The sequence below is a fragment of the Atractosteus spatula genome, chromosome 5, assembly GCF_055471065.1.
Source record: "Atractosteus spatula isolate fAtrSpa1 chromosome 5, fAtrSpa1.hap1, whole genome shotgun sequence".
Classification (NCBI taxonomy): Eukaryota; Metazoa; Chordata; class Actinopteri; order Semionotiformes; family Lepisosteidae; genus Atractosteus; species Atractosteus spatula.
Window position 1 is genome coordinate 35,983,660 of NC_142710.1, and position 22,960 is coordinate 36,006,619.

At 38.1% G+C, this 22,960-nt stretch overlaps 1 protein-coding gene and 1 pseudogene across 1 annotated transcript in view; one reads left to right on the plus strand and one right to left on the minus strand.

Moving 5' to 3' along the window:
* sorcs1 (sortilin-related VPS10 domain containing receptor 1) overlaps positions 1–22,960 on the minus strand; it is a 220,009-nt gene that overhangs the window by 84,496 nt on the left and 112,553 nt on the right. The window lies entirely within an intron of this gene.
* On the plus strand, positions 85–21,036 carry LOC148835025 (uncharacterized; annotated as a pseudogene).

The following is a 22,960-nucleotide window of genomic DNA, read 5'->3' on the forward strand; positions in this document are numbered from 1 at the left end:
ACATATCCAAATCAGAAACCGTGGATAAATGGTGAGATACACGCCAAAGTGAAAGCTAGGACAGCTGCTTTCAATTCTGGCGATATGGGTAAATACAAAAAATCCAGATACGACCTCAGGAAAGCTACCAAAATAGCTAAATACAACTACGGAGTTAAATTAGAGTCATATTACCACGGCTGCAACGCACGGACCATGTGGAGTGGTATACGCACCATTACAGACTACAAAACGCAACCCAGCTATATCGCCCAACAGTCTGCCTCTCTTCCTGATGAGCTAAACTCATTCTACGCTCAGTTTGAGGTCAGCAACGCGGATCCAGTCAGGAAGATTCCAGAAATCCAAGACGGAAACCCACTGATCATATCCAGAGCGGATGTGTGAAAAGTTTTTAAAAAGACCAATCCACGCAAGGCTTCTGGCCCTGATGCCATCCCTGGCTGCGTTCTGAAGGCATGTGCAGACCAGCTGGCAGATGTCTTCTCCGACATTTTTAACCTCTCCCTAGCTCAGTCTATAGTTCCTTCCTGCTTTAAGAAAACCACTATTGTCCCTGTTCCTAAAAAATCCAGAGTCAGCTGCCTAAATGACTACCACCCTGTTGCTCTCACATCAGTTATCATGAAGTGCTTCGAGCGGTTGGTCAAAGCATACATCACCTCCTCACTGCCTGAGACCCTAGACCCACTGCAATTTGCATACCGCCAGAACAGGTCAACAGAAGATGCTATTGCCACTGCCCTCCATACTGCCCTCTCACACCGGGATAAGGAAGGAACATATGTGAGAATGCTGTTTGTTGATTACAGCTCAGCATTCAATACCATAGTGCCCTCAAAGCTCATCATCAAGGTGGGCACCAACATATCTTCTACCCTGACTCTAAACACTGGAGCCCCCCAAGGCTGCGTGCTTAGTCCTGTCCTCTACTCCTTATTTACCCATGACTGTGTCACCAGGCATAACTCAAACTCCATCATCAAGTTTGCGGACGATACAACAGTCATTGGCCTGATCACAGATGGTGAGGAGTCTGCATACAGGGAGGAGGTTGAAACCCTGGCAGTATGGTGCCAGGAGAACAACCTCTCTCTGAACATCAGTAAGACTAAGGAGATTATTGTGGACTATAGGAAACATCAGGGAGGAGACCACACACCTATTTACATCAATGGGACTGCAGTGGAGAGGGTCAGCAGCTTTAAGTTCCTGGGAGTTAACATCTCAGAGGATTTAACCTGGACCCACCACACCAACACCGTGGTCAAGACAGCACGGCAGCGCCCGTCTTTCTCCGCAGGCTAAAGAAGTTCGGCATGCCATCACATATCCAGGCCAACTTCTAGAGGTGCACTATTGAGAGCATCCTGACTGGTTGCATCACTGCCTGGTATGGGAACTGCTCCACCTGGGATTTCAAAGCATTGCAGAAGGTGGTGAAGTCAGCGCAGCTTATCACCAGCTGTGAGCTACCAAGCATCCAGGAGATCTACTCAGCTAGATGTCTGAAGAAGGCCAGGTCCATTCTCAAGGACCCCAGTCATCCCAGTCACAAACTGTTTTCCCTCCTACCGTCCGGTAAACGGTACCAAAGCATTCGGTCCAAGTCCAACAGACTACGGAACAGCTTCTACCTCCAGGCAATAAGACTGCTAAATAGCCAACCTGTAGCTCCTTAGCAAATCACCTGTAATGGCTACATGGACACACAATTCTCACTATATACTGTATAACTGCACTACATGTATATATTGCATACACCATGGACACATAACAGCTCTACTCACATTGAGTTTTATTCAATTTAAAAAATGTAACCTCAATTTTGTGATTTGTTTTTGTGAATTTTTGTGATTTTTGAGATTCTTGTAATTTTTGTGAGCTTGCAGAAAAAGACATTTCATTGCCAGCAACTACTGCTGCACGCCGTATTGTTGTGCATTTGATAAACTTTGATTTGATTTGATCTAGTATTGAAGTTCAGATAAATGAGTTTTTAAGATAATTTGTCTAAGACATACAGTATGAAAGGTTCACATACTTTCAAGGAGCACTGTATTTTCTGTAAAACCAGTGTGTTTTCTATGAATTTCTCATTAACTAGGAGCAAAAATAAAGATGCCAGTATTCATTTTCTTTCTCCTGATACCTGATACAGAGAAAAACCCACAAGATGCCAGTAAGTACCTACAGTATGTGTACTGCTAAATTCCTGTGATATTCAGTAATACACAAAGAGAATTACCTACTGGATGAATATGCAACTGTAACTTATCCCCACAAGGTAAATAGATCCTTTATTTAAACAAGCCAGTCTATTTTCGCTGTAATTACTTTTCCTTAGTTCTACTGAGAATATAACAGTCTTCAGGCCAAATCAAAAAAGTTCTCAAGATTTAGTGTGAATCAGTGAAGTCGTTAATTCTCACAGTAAAGCAGTGATGGCCCTATAACCACTTAGGGTTATTCCTTGTTCTATGAAGTGTCAAAAGGAACAGTAATAAAATACAGAGAAAACGTCAGGTAAGATGCTCACAAAGGACCAGGAAAAAGATAATGGAAATTTCTAAAGGGGGCAGCACAAAAGAACAAGCTGAATGCCATTGACTGTGTATCTGAAGTCAGAGAAAGCGATCTGAGAAGCCAAAGAATTCCACCTCAAGTGAAGACAGCTCAACAAATTAAAGTGTCAATAAAGAGGCAGCTGTGAAAAGTTGGTTTAGAGGCTGGCACTGCTGTCAGGAAACCAGCTACAGTACGTCTGCAGCAACCAAATAAAAAATAATGCAATTTGACATGAATGGAGGTCCAACTGTTCCCTTTTATTTGAAGTTTCTCAAAAATGGCAAAAATGTAATATTTTATTTTGTACAGTATATGACAAATAACTCGAAATAACAATCGAAACCATTTATAAATTACTGTACATAAACTGTACTGTCCTTTCAACACTAACATGTCCTGTCATTTGCCAAACCACTTTATACCATATGGTGGAAGCCAGAGCCTACCCGGCAAGCAACGAGCGCAAGGCAGGGTACAGCCTGGACAGTCCATCGCAGGGCTCAACACTAACATAACACAATTAAATTTACTAATCTGCCACAGATCAAATTAGAGTATTCACTGTTCAATTATTGCTGGAGTAAAATAATCTTTTTTGCTTTATTTCTCATAGGAAATAAATCTGAAACGTTCTCATAAAGATCTATTTCTTAGCTTTTCATTTATGTTATCTGAATGAATGCCTCATCAAATATATAATTATACTGTACATAAAACTGACCATACTAATTATTGACTTATTCAAGCTGAAATGGCAAGTTCTGCACCATAACCCCTTAACTATGTACTGTATGCTCGTTTAGTAGAAAGAAGCTGCTAACTTATCAAACAGAAATAGAATGTTTAAGAATTTATGTGTGAAAAAATAATAAACGTTATTTTTCTATAATCCAGCAAGATGTCCTGTTTTTCCTGCATAAATATGTAGACTGAAGAGTAATTAAAAGATAAAAATTAACTAACAGCATTTTTGAAGTGCATTTCACTGATAGTACCAGCAATACTGTACACTTATTTCATATGCCATCAAGAAATCAGAGTAATCGTAATGTGAAACTGGACATTGCTCACATCAAACAACCACTGAAGATATTGCTTTTGAAGATGTGAAGTACATTTCATTCCATGTTGAAGAAATAAATGCATTTAGTTGTTACTTATAGAACTGTGCTGTAAATATGAATGACCAAATCAATAAAATCAGATGATGCAGCATTTCAGCCTGGAAACATGTTTGAAAGCGTTTTTTCTTCTGAAGAAGAAATGATTACATAGCTTTAAAACTGCTTTTGAAATATTTAAATCTTTTTATGTTTGGCAATTCTTATTTATGGTAATATGTTGTTAATAATAATAATAATAATAATAATAATTGCTTACACTTATATAGCGCTTTTCTGGGCACTCCACTAAAGCGCTTTACAGGTATCCACCTGGATGATGCGACGGCAGTCATAGTGCGCCAGAACGCTCACCACACATCATCTATCAGTGGGGAGGAGAGCAGAGTAATGTAGCCAATTCATAGAGGGGGATTATTAGGAGGCCATGATTGGTAAGGGCCAATGGGAAATTTGGCCAGGACGCTGGGGTCACACCCCTACTCTTTTCGAGAAACCCCCTGGGATTTTTAATGACCACCCCTGTCACTATACTAGGGCATTAGGACCCACATGGACCCCCTGCTGGCCCCACTAACACCGCTTCCAGCAGCAACCTTAGTTTTTCCCCATCTGGTACTGACCAGGCTCACACCTGCTTAGCTTCAGTGGGTTGCCAGTTGTGAGTTGCAGGGTGATATGGCTGCTGGCTAAATATAAATCTAAATATAAATACAGCCATCCATTTTTAGTAACCACTTTATTCCTAGCAAGCACAGGGCACAAGGCAAGACTTCACCCTAGGGGGGAAGCAAGTATATCGCGTAGCACATAAACACACCAATTTAGTCTTACTGTATGTCATTGGACTGACCCATGCTGACACAGGAAGTGCATGTAAATACACATGCAGAAGACACCCCAAGTGGAGTTTAAATTCAGGATCCAGAAGCAGGTAGGCAGCAGTGCCAGAAATAATGCCACCATGTGACTTTAAATAAATATATACTGTAAGAAAATAAATGGCATGCAGTCTCTAGGAAATTCCCCCTTTTCTTTTTAGCTTTTGGCCCCCAAGCCTACTATAATGCCTGTACTTCCCTTACACTGTTAATCATATTTGTATGCTTAAAAAAAGAATTACATATTTCTTATCACTGCAGATATATATCTGTGAGTAGTTTTGGGATGAACTAGGTCATAAAACACAATAGTTATAGCTTCTCCAGAGATGAGCAGGACAGTTGGTAATATGCTCCCCTGACTCTTAAGTCAGGGATAGGATGAACATAAAAAGAAGTATGTTTGCAAAAGGCAATGAAAGGATGAACTTCTGAATTACTGCCACTTCAGATACATAGGATACTAGTGGTAATATTGCTAGAATGAAGACATGGTGCTTGTGTATACTGTTTCTGGAAAAACAGGACATTCAAAAATTAATCCACAAAAATCATTACTAATCAAACTTAAAGACTTAAAGTATCTTCAGTTGACACTTGATTCCATGTTATTGCCTTGTTGTGTTTCATGTAAGTTAAAGCATAAACACTGATGAGTATTGGAAAAAGTCTGATATTTTCTCTGAAGGAGGATCATGGTCAATACTGACTAAATAATGTCTCATTGAGATACGATGTGATGAAATCTATATATATTATATGAACACACAGGTGCTAATTCCATGATGAAAAGAGAAAATTAAAATGAAAAACAAATAACATTTTGACTGTGGAGCCCATTTCAGGCTCTAATGAATATTCAACAGAATTTGAAATCTGTTTAGATGGCTCTGCCTCCAAGCATTATGAAATGGTGAACACAAATGAATATTAATTCCCATAATTCACAGTCACTGCTTGCTTTTACAACACACAGTGTGTATTTATGTGTGTGTTATATATATTCATGCCTATTTTTTGTAGGGATTGAGTTCTGTAAAAGTCTTCATGAGGTAAAAAGTATAAGGTTATGTATAGCATATGATTTCTTTTTAAATGGGTTAATCAAAACCATGTAAATAATTGACCATTTTAGTGATGTATTCCTGTAAGCCTATGCTACTGCTACTATAAATTCAAGTGGCGGAAAATATGCTTTCAGTATTGAAGAAAGCTTTTGAAGTAGATATAAGAAGTTAATAAAATTCAAGTGATGTGGGATAAGTTCTGTGAAGATGATAGGTCAGGATATATCGAACAGTCACTTATTTTTTTCCATATTAATTTATCTAAACATGTTGCTTAAAACAAATGCATATAACTACTGCAAGAAAAATGTGTTTATTATCAGTGCTTATGGAGGCAAATGTGAAAAATATACAGAACATCAAAAGAATCATATTACTAAACATTTATGCACTGCCTTTTTTAGAAATAAAATATAGATTTTGATTAGATTGTGAGAATAAGTTACTAATATGTTAATTGTTGTGTACAGTTGATGTTTTAGGTCCAGATGTGATAGTCTGGGTTGGAGTGTCCAGTCATTATAGAACTCCACTTCATCAAAGTGCACCTCCCCTCATTTTTCTATATTGATCCAGTAGTGAAACCTCACTAGCCACCCTTCCTGCAGGCTCCTCCAAACTTGACACATTCTGTACCTGCATGCAACTCCTGGAGTAAGGACTTTCTAGCAAGATGAGCAAGTGACAGCTGTGCCAATTACACACACTGAACCCCAATGAAATTTCAGTTGTTTAGGTTAATCCTAATGAAGGAGTAGAGATGTGATTGGAACAGCGAACTTTATGATGGTAACACCATGCGGAGGAGAACTACTGTACAACCCAGGACTGTCAGAACACCTACAGTACTGTACCCTCTTCTAATGGAGGATAAGCCAGCTGAAACGAGATGCTCCAAGGTTGAAGTTGAGATGAAGGGAGGCATGTGAAAATGCACAAGTGTGAAATTAGGTTTTGATCCACTCTTCAACAATTGTTCAAAATTCTCACCAATGAGCTGAACTAGGATGGAATGTATTATTGATGTGAGACATGCAAATGCTTGTTCAGCCATTATAAGAGGAATAGGGTAGAATCTGCAAACTGAAGCAAAGTATGTATCACAGATTTCCAGCTTATATTGCTTCAAGCAATGACCAAAAATGTTACAGCAATATCCTATGACTTCCATAGTAGACACCCTCTTGATCACCACTGTTGATGATAAATGTTTTTCAGTAAAAAGATTTTACATACAGGTAATGTCTTGTCTGTTCATGTCAGTATATTTGCAAGATGTTTCTTTTTATGCTCGGTATATTAGCAATTCTACATTAAAAGATCCCAAACTACATTAGTAGTTTTGCCTGGAGAAAATGAATATCACTGGGGCTTTGCAGTTCACAGATGAAAACAAAAACCATTACATTTAAATAAATTTAAAATAAGCTCAATATTACTGTCTTATACAAAAATGAATCCCAAGCTATGGTATGTCGAGTCATGAAAGACCAATTAGTAGCTGGATTAAAGCATTTAAAAGCATCCTACCCACTGATCCCTTGTGAAGTGCAGTGAACTGTTGACTTTTCCCTTTTTTGTCATTCAGTACACTTGGCTTTTTGATTAAAACTGAATACATTTAAATACATTTTCAAATACTAACCCACCTTTTGGTCCCAGGCTTTGGTTACAAAGGTCTATTTATAAAAAAATATAACTTTGACCTCTCTTGATCTATTAAAAAATCATTGTAGTTATTAGGTCTGTTTCTATAGCCACTACCAATTTGTCTTCATTGGCATTCACGTGGTGTGCCAGTATTTTCATTAAAGAACACAATTCTCATAGGCTGAATGCAGAAGAAGGTAGCTGAGAGAAATACATAATTGTCTTGGGTAAATTTAACTCATTGAATTAATATTTCATCATGTTAAGCTTACTGTATGTCCCAGACTTTAGGTAAAAATATACTGTGGTTCTTTTTCTCCATGGAGGTAATTTTAAATTAAAATTCAAGGAATGGGTGATTTGTCTGTTCTCCTATTTTTGTACTCTCAAATTCAAAATGTGTGTACTGACATAATGTAAAATACAAAGGCATGTTGAGACAGAGACTAAATAATATTAAATGTAAATTCATTACATATTCTACCATATAATTTATATTTGAAAATACTACACACAGTATATATACATACACACACAATTTATATACAGCAAGGTTTACTCAATATACTGTACTTATAATAAAATTTTTTTGGTTTTCTCTTACTAGACAATAAACATAATATTCCCTTGTAACATAAGAGCATACTACAGTACCTCCCTTTTGCAAAATGGGTTATGACAAAGGACCTGATGCCGAAGAAATACATTTAGAAATCCTTTCCACATTAATCAAGAAAAAAAGTCCAAATCTGCTTGTACCATTTGGTTTTCTAGTGTAGCTTTCTGAAAGGATAAAATGCATAGATTTTTTTTCTTGACCTAACAATAGGATGAAGGGAAGTGCTCATATAGACAATTTATGCAACAGACAACAATACCTTTCCTTAAAGTTCAATATTTTATGCTGTGAAACCTCTTGATCAAGATGTTGTTGTTGTTAGCATTATTCTCTCCTAAATGTTTGGCAGATTTGAAAATATTTTCAGAAACAAAAACACGTGACCTCTTTTTTCTCAAGTTCTAATATAAACTAATATTTAAGGTGGGTAGTTGCGTCAGCATGCATAGTCAGCAAAGGAATAAGTAATAGTTTTATTCTATGCTGAAAAGAGGAGAAAGAAAACACAACATTTTGGCTGTGAAGCCTTCTTCAGGTGTGAGATAAACTAATATTTTCCTTCTGTATTAAATCAGTAAGATGTGAGACGATTACTTATAAAGAACTTGACTTGAAAGAATAATAATGAGTCAAACAGAAACACTTAATGGATTTAATAGAAAAGAAAATGCACCTTTACACTATCTAATCTAACACTTCCATTTATTTTGAGCTAACGGATGTAATAGCATGAAACATTTAAGAGATGAAGATTACAAGAAACATGGATAGTGCTCAGGATCAATAACTTAATCAGGGAGATAAAGCATATTCATACTGTATAGTGCTGTGACTGGAACAGGGTGGGGATGGAGAAGAAGACTCTAAAGAAAAAATGTATATAATATAAAATATATTGAACACATTAAAACTGAATAACAAAATACAAGAGTGACAGGTTAGAAGTGAAAATGCATATTGGACTCAAAAAGATGTGATTTCATTCAGTGGTCTGAATCAGAAAAGAATGAAAAGTTAATGCAGATGGTTTCAATAACAATACCTTCAGTTTCCACAGGGAAATGTCAAGAGTTTACTCAGACATTAACAAGTAGCTATCATACACAGACCACTATGTTTTGACATTAGCAGTAAACTTCTTTCTTCTAAACACAACATCTGGCTTATTTTCAGTTGCAGTGCCTCTTATGAAAGAGCAAACAAGTCATGAGTATAGCTTAAACTGGGAAATAAAGCAACTTCTTTGCTACATGTTGTGTTTCATGTTCAATATAAACATTCTGTAGATAACAGAGGCAGACTTGAAAGTCTCAGAGGCTATGAAGCCGGTAATGATGATTTTAGCCTCCTCAGTCTGATATGAACATGGCACAAGCATGCCCATTAAAATTTAATTTGGCATCTAACACACTAAGAAATAGAACACAAAAAAAGGTAATCAAAGGAACTTTATTAATAATTAAAATTATTATGCTGAAGAAAGTTTTCATGAAAAGATTATTTTTCAGAACACTTAGTGGGAGTTGGGTTAATGGCTTTTTCCTATATATTTGTTATAAAAACTGCAGTACCACCAGAGTACAGCACATTTCTTTAAAAATCCCTCGTTTCTTCTTTGTCACAGAGGGAAAGATATTTTCTCAATTTCTCATATGCACTTTCAAACAATGTTACACTGTGACACCTTATGTGAAATGTTCTTCCCTTATCTTATACTTATACTGATACTGAAACAGCAAATTCAACACAAACACAGTCACAAGATAGGCACAGGTGCAGTTTTCATTTTATTTCTTGCAGATTTATTATGAATTGTTATCTGGTGAAATGAATTACAGGTAGTCACTCTGAATTCATGAATTATTTGAACCAAACTGCACCTGCAACATTTATCAAAATGGAGGTCAACGACATATGGACCATGGGACAATGACATCATCTTGCTATTGATCAGCTCCTTATAGCCCATCATAGAACTGTATGATTTAAAGCCCCATGATTTACTTTTACTATTACTTTGTCTCGCTACATGTTCCCATAGAAACTGATCTAGATCCAAGCAAATGAAAAAAGGAAAATTATAGTCTTATCAAGGACAAAGTTGCTGACAATTCTGTGTTAAATTGTCGATGCAGATACACACCCAACACTTTTCCCATCAACAGAACTACAAAAGCTAAGTAAAAAAGAAAAAATATTATTTAATTTTAATGACTCTAACATCAGAAAGCAATATTGAAATGTCTCACTTTCTGTTTCTGAAATAACTTTTTGTTTTAATTTCATCCTTAACCATTAAGATAGCAACATTGTCAAGTCATCATTTGTTTTACTTGAATTGATGTAACTGAAATCTTCCTAAAGTGGCAGCACCAGCAAAAAAAAAGGTCTTTGTTTGCAAGAAGTTGGACAGCATCTGGGACGCATGCTTTACACCAGACTGCGGATCCAAACCAAAAGCATTCTTTCCCATTCCCATTTTCCATAAAGCCTGGACAAGCAAATCCCCATTCACCTACTGTAGATGGCACAGTTTCGGATCTCATTACGTAGACGGGCAATGGGGCTCAGGTATTGACCTGCTTCAATCACAACATTACATTCTGATCACAAAAAAGCCATCAATATAAGGGCATGCATTGCCCTGCTGGAATGTTGTGATTTTAGGATGAACCTGTACTGGGCAGTAAGAGAGGTCCTATTACTTGAGAAGTGCAGTTCCATGCAGTCAAGTTGCAATCAATCACTACAGGTGGAATTCTGTACAAGCTAGATGCTGTTGTTGGCAGAGGCAACATCGACAGTGACCTGTTTCTGGACTAAACGCATCTACACATCTACTGCTACATGTTCTCTTTCTTTTTCTTTTTCTTTTTCCCGTTTACAACCACTTTTTGTGTGCCAGGGACCTGTGCAATACATTTATATTTATATCTATAGTTACATCTATATTTATATTCATATGTGTGATATGAGTGTGATACGATTTTCTGTGTACTGTTCTGTTCTAGTTTGTTCTTGTGCGTCCGGACTGTGAGTAACTCTTGTATTGTATTGTATGTATTGTACCATTATTATATAATTCGTTACACTGTGGCTGTGTTGTGTGTGTTAAGCTGCTGTTGCACTGCAATTTCCCTCACGGGATCAATAAAGTATCTATCTATCTGTCTATCTATCTATCTATATTTGGTCCTGCAATTTGATCTTAATATGGTATTGTTACACATTCTCCTAGTTTGTAGTCTACTCCTGACAGAATCAGTTTGACAGTAAGATCTTGTCAGGTTAGAAATGAACACAGAGACACTGAGCAACACTACACTGAATTGGTCTAGATACTACAATACAGTACATACGATACTACAAGGTATTTATAATGTTTCAGAGAGTGAGAAGCAATAGACTGACTTAGTCCATCCTCCAACATACCAATGGCTCACTGCTTTCAGAAAACTGGAAGCAAGGCAATGTTCTCTTTATAATCATAACACATTCATTCCTTTGCATGTTTTTTTTCTTGGTGTTTTTTTCACCACATTACCTGTGCCTGATCAGCACCCACAGAAGTCACTTGCATGTGACACGGTCAGCCATGAATGATTGGCCAAAAACATTTGATTAATATTGAAAATCTACTGTACGTATATACTGTATATTTCTAAAATAACTTCCATAAATAGGAAGGTAAGTTTATTATGAAGCTCAGCATACAGCACTTTGCAGTTCATGAGGCTAAGCAGTTTTACATCAGCTTGGAGCTTTGTTTCCAGAGTAGATACAGGTAGCAGTAGGAAATATGTATACAATGGCTTATTTTGTTAAGGATATTCGTACATGTTATTTAGTGATTGAAGATGGTTTCTTTTTTTACTTACACCCCATGGTGTGTTTAGGAGCACAGTTCAAGTCACTGTGAAGGCTTCTTCATTCTCCCAGTGCACAACTAGACAGCCTATCTGCTCTCAGGCAGCTTGTTTACTGAACATAGGTAACTCTTGCTGAAGGTGTCCACCCCCTTCAGCCACAAGGCAGACAACTGGTAAATATTGATGAGCAAATAGTCCAGATTCACTGACAGACCTGTACATGGCAATAAAGTTCTGGTAAACAGCTCACAGGGTATAGTTTTGAGTGTGTCCAATATTCAGCAGAATGCTTCAGTAGAATAGAGTAGTTTATTGCCATATGTACACGTACATTGGAATTCTTAATCGCACTGATCTCTTGGGACATACACAGCACATCAGACAACACTACAGAATGTAGACAACAGGAACAATAAATATATTGTGGAAAAATAAATAAATATGTAGTAGTAAAAAGTGCAGAGTGCAGGTGTGTATTGAGTTTGAGGCCCTGCAGTTAACTGTTGAGAATGTGTACTGCAGTGGGATAGAATCTGTTATTGATCCTCATGGTCCTTGCTTTAACAGTGTGGTACCACTTGCCAGAGGGTAGGGGGGAGAACAGTTTGTGGCCAAGATGGCTGGGATCCTGGATGATGAATCAGGCTTTATTGCGAGAGTGGATGGTTTGAATCTCAAAAATTGATGGTTAATCGCATCCTATGATCCTCTGTGCCGTTGCCACACCCCTTTGTAGTGCATCTCTGTCATGCATGGTAGTACTGCTGTACCACACAGTGATGCCACTAGAGAAGACACTTTCTTTGGTGCTGAAGTAAAAGCTAATGAGGAACTCCTTTCCCAAACTGCATTTCTTGAAGCACCTCAGAAAGTGCAAGCACTGTTTTGCCTTTTTCAGATTCGCTACAGTGTTGTGAGTCCAAGCCAGGTCGTGGAGATCTGTAGGCCGAGGAACCTGAAGCAGCTGACAGTTTCCACTGCTGTGTCATTGATGCTGATTTGGGGCATGACTCCCTCTGGATCTCCTGAAGTCTTTTGTCTTGCTGACATTCAGGGCCAGATTATTGTCAAGGCACCATCTTTTAATATGCTCCACCTCACTCCTGTATGCGGACTCATTGTTGTTGTTGATCAGCCCAATAATAGTGGTGTCATCTGCAAACTTAATGATGTGGTTGCTGCTGTAGGTGGCTGTACAGTCATAGGTGAACAAGAAGTATAGCCTAGGACTGAGGCAGCAGCCTTGTGGGGCTCTAGTGTTTAGGATCGCTGTAGAGATATTGTTGACTATCTTTACCACCTGAGGTCTGCCCATCAGGAAATCGCAAAAAAAAAGTTGCAGATAGAGTTACATACAGTAAGCCCAGATTCCTGAGTATTGGGACCAGCTTGGCGGGAACAGTTGTGTTGAAGGCTGAGCTGTAATCAGTAAACAGCATCTTAGCATAGGTACCAAGTCTGTGTAAATGTTCTAGGGGGTTGTGAAGTGCTGCTAGAGATATGGCATCATCAACTGAGCTATTTGGGCGGTAAGCAAACTGATGTGGGTCAAGGGAGTCCAGGATAGAGCAATTTATGCAGGACAGTACTAGTCTTTCCAGGCACTTCATGACAACTGAAGTGAGTGCCACTGGGTGGTAATCGTTCAAGCAAGTTACCTTGGTCTTCTTGGGCAGTGGCACACTTGTTGTTTTCTTAAAACACTCTGGTACAATCAACAGGGACATAGAGAGGTTAAAAATGTCTATACACTGGAGATAGCTGGTCTGCATACGTTTTAAGGACAGGAGAGGAGACACCATCTGGACTGGCTACTTTGTGGGTTCTAACTCTCTTTTAAAGGCTCTATGCACCTCATGTTTAGACAGCTGTAACACAAAGTCCCCTGGTTTATTGGAAGCCTTGATAGCGTGCTCGGTGTTCTGAACCTAAAAACAGGAGTAGAGGATGTTCAGCTCATCTGGTAGAGATGCTTCAGTCGAGGAAATACAGCTGCTGTTGCCTTTGTAGTTCCTGTTAGCCTGCAAGCCTTGCCACATGAGTTGGCTGTTTTTCTAAGTTTGTCCTTGTATTCCTGTTTTGCGAGTTTTATAGCTTTCTCCAGGTCGTACCTTGATTTTTTATACAGTACTCTGTCCCGATTGGAAGGCACCAGACAGTGCTCCAAGTTTGGAGTGAACGTCTTTGTTCATCCAGGGCTTCTGATTTGGATATATCCAGATCTTCTTGGTAGGTATCTATCTGCACATTAGTTGACATTGGATGTGACCACCTCTGTATACTCATTTAGGTCAGTGGACGAATCTTTGAATACACACCAGTCATTTCAAAACAGTCTGCGAGTTCTTGCTCAGCAGCGTCTGACCAGCACTGCATGGTCTCTGCTGTAGGTGGCGCACTCTTTAGCTTCTGCTTGTAAACAAGCAGAAGGAGCACCGAGGCGTGGTCAGACTTCCTAAAATGGAGCGGTATGCTCCTTTAATGGTGATATAGCAGTGATCCAGTGTGTTACTCTCTCTAGTGAGAAGAGAGACGTGCTGAAAGTACTTTGGAAGTACTTTTTTTTAGGTTACAGTGGTTGAAGTCCCCCGCTGCAATAGAAACAGCTTTCGGATGCGTGTTTTCGTTTTTGCTGATAAAGCTGTACAGCTCGCTGAGTGTCAATTAAACATTAGCATGCGGGTGAATGTACACAGCGATCAATTTAATAGTGAAGTATTCCAGATTAGATTAGCAAGAACTGTAGATAATTTCTACATCAGTGCATCAAAGATTATTTATCATGAAACACTCCACCTCCATTCTCCTTGCCGGTAGAATCAGCTGTGCGGCATCCTCTATACAGCATGAATCCAGCAGTTTGTTCAGCGGCATCGGGAACATTGGGTTTCAGCGAAACAGAAGACGCAGCAGTCCCTCAGTCTCTTGCGCTGAGTGTTGGAGTGTTGATGCGTTGTGAAGTTCGTCGATCTTACTGTCCAGCGATTGCACATTTGCAACCAGGATGCTGGGGAGGGGGGCCAGCAGGCGTGCTGCCTGATTCGCGCCAACATGCCGCTTCTCGTACCCCGCTTTCTTTTGCATTCATGTCCCTCTTTGCTCTGTGCTTGAGAAGTACTGATTCTAGCTTCAGAATCTAGCTTCTGAATATCAAGTCCAGGAGTGTTTGTCAGTCACACACGTATTTTTTGCATATAAAACGAGACATAACATGTAAATAAACGAGAGGGCAACACGCGAGACGTCGCCATTGAACGGGGCCATTTTAAGAGATTGCATTGATACAAGTGGAGAATTAACTACATTGATTCTATTAGACTGAGTGCTACTCTAACACAATCAAGTGCTTATACATACCTACAGTATATTGAAAGAGATAAATTGATGGTAAAAAGCAACACATACAGAACATTCAAAAAATTGATTGTACATTCAAACTACCTGAAATATTAACTTTCACCAATGGTATAAAGAAACTAAATACTATATACTTTAGAGACAAGAAAAAACACTGAAAAAACAATGTTTTAAAACATTGTAATTAACATTTTACAAAAAAAACTCTGTTGTCTGCACATAAGATGCAAAAAAACAATGGAAATATTTTTTACATTATTATGGGTTGACATTTTTATTTTGCAAAGTTCCTAACTAACTTTAACATGAAATGTCTCATAAAATATTTTTGATTATGTTATGTTATTGTCTTAGCCTGTGTTTCAAAATAAAACATGATAATTCAATTCCTGATTAATTTAAGGCTTAAGATTCACCTTAGGCAAGTATCCCCAAAACATTCTACTTTGCAAGACTGCATATTATTCCAAGGCAACTGCCATATAACATCTTGCTCATTGTGAATTGTGTAGTCTGGGTCCATACTGATAGGGCTTATTCATTAATTAACTGTCATTCATTTACTATATTGAAACATACAAGAGTGCAATTCTTTTTTTTAATAAGTAACCTCTCTAATTACCACATTTAGCAATTTTCACAGACTGACATATCTTCAACAATACAAAAAGCAAAAAAAAAATCAAGATTTTAAGTCATGATTTTTGCATCCACTAATGAAACCCATAAATTCTGAAAAACAAAATATTTAGGAATGGAAATACTCTAGCTTTGTAAGGTGGATGTAACACTCAAGGCGTCCTCCTAAATTTCATGGTATTTATTGTACTTTCCACCAGTTTGTTTTTAGATTTATTGTATTTTTCAGAATACTTATCCAGGAACTACATCAATTTAAGCATTTGTCTTTCAAATACCTTTATACACATGCCTTATTAAAAGTTATATTAGAGTGGGTTGCATTAGCATACTGTACTGGCTTGAAAATAACTTTTGCTAGTGTATAAAAGCATAAAAGGTCAGAAAACAAAAGCTAAGCAACTAAGGAAGTATGTTCAACGCATCAATTACCACGTACAGTATGTTTGTATAATTACTTTCAAGTATTGTACATAACACATTCTGTGTAGTACAAATTAATATTTTATTGAAATGCTATAACTGTAATAAGACATGTCTGACAATAATCTTTTTTACTGCATTATTATAAATATATTATGAAAGATCTGTTCCTATTAGGTGGGAAAAGAAAAGAAAAAAAGATGGGCTCTTATCATTGTAGCTCAAAACAGAAAAGCTGATTTTAATTTAGTTTAATTCATTAGTTTTGGATGACAGTACTTTTGCACTGTCCTGTATGGATCTAGTGATAAGAAATCAGATAATTGGTTTCAAGGGTCTTTAAATTAATTTAATTAAGAATGCTGTTCATACACCATCAAACTAATTTGTTAGACCCATAACTGTATATGGGCACAGTCATAAATATTATTTCCACTTAAGTTAGTTCAAATGCATAAAATATACATTTTAAATATTTAACCATCCAATGTTCAGTAGTGGAATTTAGTTTACCTTAATAAATCCCTTGTTACTGTTTATTCTTTCCTGAAAAAATACCAAAATCAATTATAATGTACTGTACTGCATTATGAGTATAGCACCCATCTGGTTAAAAAAATAATTTAAAAAATAAAATATTTTAAAAGTGTTTTTTTATTTTAATGTTAAATGCTTTAATGAAAAAATGTTTACAGATAATATTGTTAAAAAAATAATGCAGGGTGAGATTAAAATGATGTCAAACCTACAGTATGTACAGTAATGGTAGAAAACACTGAGAACAATGAAATCTGTAAAAAATACAGAAAACTCCTGTTCATTGTGAGTTGTAATATCTGTCAAAACTCATGCATGTCTTGTACACATAAAGGAAAGACAAGTTCTGAGTGGGAAGTAAATGACTGATGGGATATGACTGTGCTTTCAGCACAAGAACTTCTTTGCTTGACTGACCATGATGGCAGAAGGGAAATGGATGAAATGCATGCATTTGGGCCCGGGGGTGAAGACACGGGAAATGTTATGCAAAGAAATGTTGGCATGGCATAAAATTCTTTTAAAGAAGCCTGTCGATATCCTAGCAAAAAGGGCTTAAAAATGAGGGCTTTCTAATCTCTCATTAAATCAACATTCATTTTTTATTTCAATTGTGATCAAGCAATAAAAGTTGTTACATACTGTATATGTATAGTTATTAGCACTTCTCACTTGTGTTGCTCTAATTTGATTTAATGTGCTCAGACCTGAACTGTGAAGTGCCGATGTCAATTTTAATTGGCTAAGATTTGGAGCTTCTTTTTATTTAGTATGTACTGCACTGATATAACAAATTATCACTGATGAAATGGTGAAGAATGTTCTCAAAAATCCTTTAGCCAGGAATGTGTAAGCACAAATGACATTCAATGAAATCAGACACCAATAACTATATGTTTTTTTTTAGTTAATATCAATGCAGGGTTACGTTTACTGAATGAACTACAGACGTCATGCCACTTGCCTCTAAATTAAGAGGTCTAAAGTGTTGACCTCTGCAGTGCCAGAGGACTTGGTATTGTGGATAGCAGAATTTATATTAATTCGACCTCTGCAGAAGGAAAATAAAACAATAAATTTGGGAGTGTCTGATACAATGTTATCACAATGTTATTCCCACTTGTACCTGCTCATCATAAAATGAATAATTAGCAAATGAACTCTTTAGATTATAAAAAAAGGCAAAGTTCTGAATGCTGAGGGTTTTAGAAACAGTATCTTTGACCACAGAAACAAGTTAAAAGTCTTATAAAACTCTAAACAAGCAAGCAGACTGATGAATTCATTAATTAGCATTGAAGAGTCAGAGCTCAGCTGGAATGAAAACCAATAGATACAGTCCTCCTTCAGGACCAGGGCTGGGAATCACTGCCCTGAAAAACTGAGCTTAATCAATTAATACAAGATCTGAAAAGCTATCGCTATATGCGTTCAATTAAATTTGAATAAAAGGGTTACAATCACATTTTTGTAGTAAAAATCTTCATTTAACTTTCCTCATGATGAGCTACATTTTTGTGATATTTTGCAGTTGATGAGATTATCAAATGAACTCAGTGATGATAATAAGTTTACTTATTGTCATTAAAACTTGATAGACCTGCCTATCATCTCATACCATTGACCACCTAATCTGTGCAACTGTCTTTACAACCCACAGCCTCCATTTACAACAGGCACCTCTTGCTATAATGGAAGCTATGGTATCACTTGAAAAGATATATGTACTGTAGCATATCCTCTGCAGTATACATAAATTATACAGTACATGACCCCTCAGCCATTTCAAAATCATCTAGAAATTATTGTATATGTCTATTGATCTCATTAACTACATCTTTTGTAGAAATCTCTCTGCCATTTACATTGGTGAGACAGGAAAAAGACAGTGAGGATCAAACTTTTCTCTAAGCCAACAGCTCCCCATATCACCTCTCTTAGTCATGATCTTATTGTTTGCATCCTTCGACAGGGATTCTGAGACTTCTACTCTAGGAAGTCTCCTAGAGTAAGGACATCGGGAGCCAAAATTATCCTTAAGTTTGGATCACACCTTTTTTTTCAATGATAGACTAATTTCTTTTTTTTACATCTTATTCAATATAAAGTGAATCATAGAGTACAGTACATCTCACCCAGCACAAGATGTATAAGATGGGCTTAATAAATTCAGATACATGCTCACACTAGATACTCCAGATACAGTAACTACTTCCACGCCATTTGGCTCTGCCCTACAACTCAACATTTTTGGCAGACAGTTATTGATAGAATGTCCCTCCTTGTGAGCTGCAGCATTCCTCTGTCTGCATCTCTTTGTTTACTGGGAGATCTCTCAGTAATTAATCCACCCATTCAGTACCCCCAAACAATACCCGTCACCTTAACTATTGCTGAGAAAGTTATTCTCTTGAACTGGAAAACCAGAAATTCACTCAATGTCACACAATGGTTAAATCTAATTACTGTACAGAGCATATATCAATTGAGAAAATGAAAGCCTCAATTACAAATCAAACTACACATTTTGAAGAAATTTTAGCTCCATTTATTGAAAAACTATAATGCACACTCGCATATACAGTATTGTAGTGTACATATAACACATGTACACTTTTAAAGTATGCACCATGTATCACCATCATATGCCACATTTTTCTTTTTCACAAGGGGCTGTTATCATACTTACAGTACCATCCCATATTATGATTATCCCTCCTTAATACTATATGTAATATGTAAACTCATAGTGTACTATATGTAACATACGGTTTCCCTTTAATACCTCGCATTTACATTTGTCTCATCTTTTCATGTATTCTGAATGTGCTTTATCAAATTTGTCTGTTTGTTCAGTTTTTTTCTTTCTTATTTTTGTTGAATTTGTATAATCAAAATAAGCTTTAATGAGATTACGTAACTGCTCCAGCATTGGATTAATGCCTGCCCACAGATGGGATAACAAAGCTATCTTTTTTAAAAATAAAAAGATATTTCACCGAGGTGTTTGAGTCTGACCTGGGTAATTTTCCCCATGGGACCATATAGGTGACCGGTACTGTGTCCTGCCTGCTTTCTGCAGCAGTGAGGTGTGCATGACTGCGACCCTGCCTGCTGGCTCCCTGGAGGAGATCAAGGATCAGAGAGCCTCTGGCAGCTTGGTGTTGGTGCTGGATCTTGTGGATACTCTGTGACTGAAGGACAGTACCTGAACACCCTGTCTATCCTGTACACTGACTACCATGTCTGGCTTGTGGACTTGGATTACACGGTCAAGATGGTGTATGTTCCCAGTTATGGCCCAAGAAGGGAGTTGGTGGTGTCCTGTCCCTGTTGCCCCTACAGACCAAAGGAGAGCTGCAAACGTCCCAGGAGTTATCAGGTGGCCTATGGTCCAGAAAGGATCTCTCTGGCCCACTGTCCTGGCCAAGGCATTCTATGTGGATCCAGAAACACCCTCCTGCTACTATCCACTGGAGGAGTGCATTGCTGACAAGCAGTTTGTCTTTGCTGGCCATCAGGCCATCTTTCTACACCCTGTGGATCCAGCCTGGTGATTGCTGGCAGCACATCCAGCACCCCTGTCATCTGTACCCCAGATCTTGCCATCTTCAAGTTCCCCGTAACTGGCTGTAGGACCTATGCTTCTGTGGTGGGAGAGACCACCATCCACCTGGCTGAGGTGAAGTCCTTGGGTGGACGCAACACCCAGAGCTATGGAGTCACTACCAGAGACGGCCCCTCCGCTGAGGGAAACCTGGCCAGCACAGGCTACCTGGTGAAGAGCCCCTACCTGCCTTCTGCTATGCTGTCACAGGGAGTGTTTGGGGTGCAGCTCCGGATTTCTACAGATAAGAGCTACTCCAGGTTCAACTCTCAATACCACTGGCCTCTCCGGCTCCTGGTGGGGAACCCAGTCTACCTCGAGGAGCAACTGCTGAATGCTCCAGACCCCAACCTGATGCCGCTTGTGCACTACTGCATTAACTAACCTGCTCTGGTCAGACTGGGTCCTGCTGTATGATGACTGCTCTGTACTATGGACACATTTCTACCCTGCACATCCACTCCAGGCTGCCTCTGCCCAAGCACCACCCCCACTTCCATATCCACACCTTCCAGTTCCTGGAAAGCACCCCCTAATCCTACAACAATGAGGAAATCTACTTCATGTCCTCCACAGAGCTGTGCCTACCGTCTGAGCGGTAGTGTGTGGAGGGCTGCTCTGATGGCCTCAAAATCCCAGTGCTGGAAAAGCCAGATATTGACAAGCGCTGTGTCGGAACACCCTTAGAGACAGGTTAAACCAGGACCCGGCAGTGTGTCTTGAGGGTGGTCCCAGTTGTTAATATCAGGGAAAGTCAATTCTAATAAAAATGGAGCTCAACTGGGAAAAAATATATAGGATTTGAATACTTGGCAGAGGTCTGGGGATCTATGTTTAAGTCAGGATGCATACCTTGTTTGTAAATATTGTAACTTGTATGTTGTATGTTGTTACGTCCCAGTGTGTGTTCTGTGTGTGTTTTTTCTGTTATGTCCACACTGCTGACCCTTGATTGTTCTCCTTTCCCCATTGGCCCACCATTACACCACACTTTCAGTATGACATCATCATCAATTAGCTCTCAGCCAATCAGAACACATCTTATTCAGCATATAACATGGAGGTTTTCAGCAAGAAGATGCCTTTCGTTTGACTTCGGTCCCGTTTGGTTTTGGTTATCGCTTCGCTTCGCTTTTGGTTATTGCTTTGGCTTCGTTGGTTTGTTTTGTTTTGCTTTGTGTGTGTGAGTATTTTCGTATAGCTTCGGCTTTGTTGTTTTGTTGGTTTTCTGTTAGTTTCTTTGTACTTTCGTTTGTTTGTGTGTTTATCCTTGTTTTGCCATTACCTTGCCCTAACGTGTTACATGTTCAACTTTTGTGTTCTTTTGTACCCTGCTCCTGTTGATTACTCTTGTTTTCCCTTATTTGTATTCCTGGTTCACTTGTGTTTTTGTGTGAACTTGTATATAAGGTTAGTTTAGGTTGTTGGGTACACTTTACACACTTAGCTGACTTTGTATTAGTAACACTAGTTTAGTACGGGTTAGTGCCCTTTGTCTTGTATGGTTTTGGGTAGTCAGTGGAGGTTAGTTAGGGTGTTGAAGACGCCGAAAACCGTGTGTTTCGGGTTTTCTTTTGTAGTCAGATTAGCTTTCCCTCACTGTCCTAGCCAGCTCCATTTTGTTTGTTATTTTCTTTTCTTTGGCACCACTCTAGTTCCTTACCCTTGTTATCACACTTCCTAGTCCCTCACCAAAACCCACCTGCTTCCAAAAGAATTATCCTAAATGTTACACCCCTTTACCCCTAGACACTTGGGGTCGTAACATATGTCTATGTGTGTTGTTTACTGTGCGTATTGTATTATTAAAAAAATGACAGACTAATTTATTTTTAGAATCCATCAACTCATTTATAGATACTAGCTTTTCACACCTCTCCCCCAGATCTCCCTTCGTTTGGACACTCTTTCCCACCTGCTCTGTCCTGGAGAACTCCTGTTTCCACTCTCTCCCTCACACTTGAAAAAAAGCTTAACAGCTTAAAAGTTGTCTTTGCTTTTCTTCAACTTTTCAGTATGGAAATAATCTTTACTTTCTCCTATACTGTATATTTATATGTTCAAGAAAAGTATGACTATAATCATTAGGGAACATCAATCACCAAAACAGTTTTCCACTGCCACCAGGTAGAAAAACAATGGAAATATACTTCAGATTATATAACGTCTAAACCTAAATGAAACAAGAGACAGACACTGTACATCCGTTCCAGGGCAGCAATTAGTCATCAATGGAAAAAAGAGCACTCCAACTATAACTTTGAATTTTTAAGCACATGCACATAAACAGCAAAAAGGCTATAAAAAACACTAAAGGAAGCAGAGGCACAATATTCTTTAAACATGAATGAAATTTTATTTTTGTATCCATCCTATCTGCAAGCACATTGCAGGAATCCCTTATAGCGCTAAGGCATTTCTTCTACCTTGTATGCAGCACATGGGAATGAAAGAGAATTTGATTTTTCCTGTTTCCTTGTTTGTGTTGCCCTCATTATAACAGTAACTTCCAGCAAGAAAGAAAACAAGTTTTGTATTATGCATTTTAAGCTGGGACTTCTTAATTTATACAGGTATGTTGTATACAGTACATGTACTTTAGTTTTAAAAACATTTTTAAAT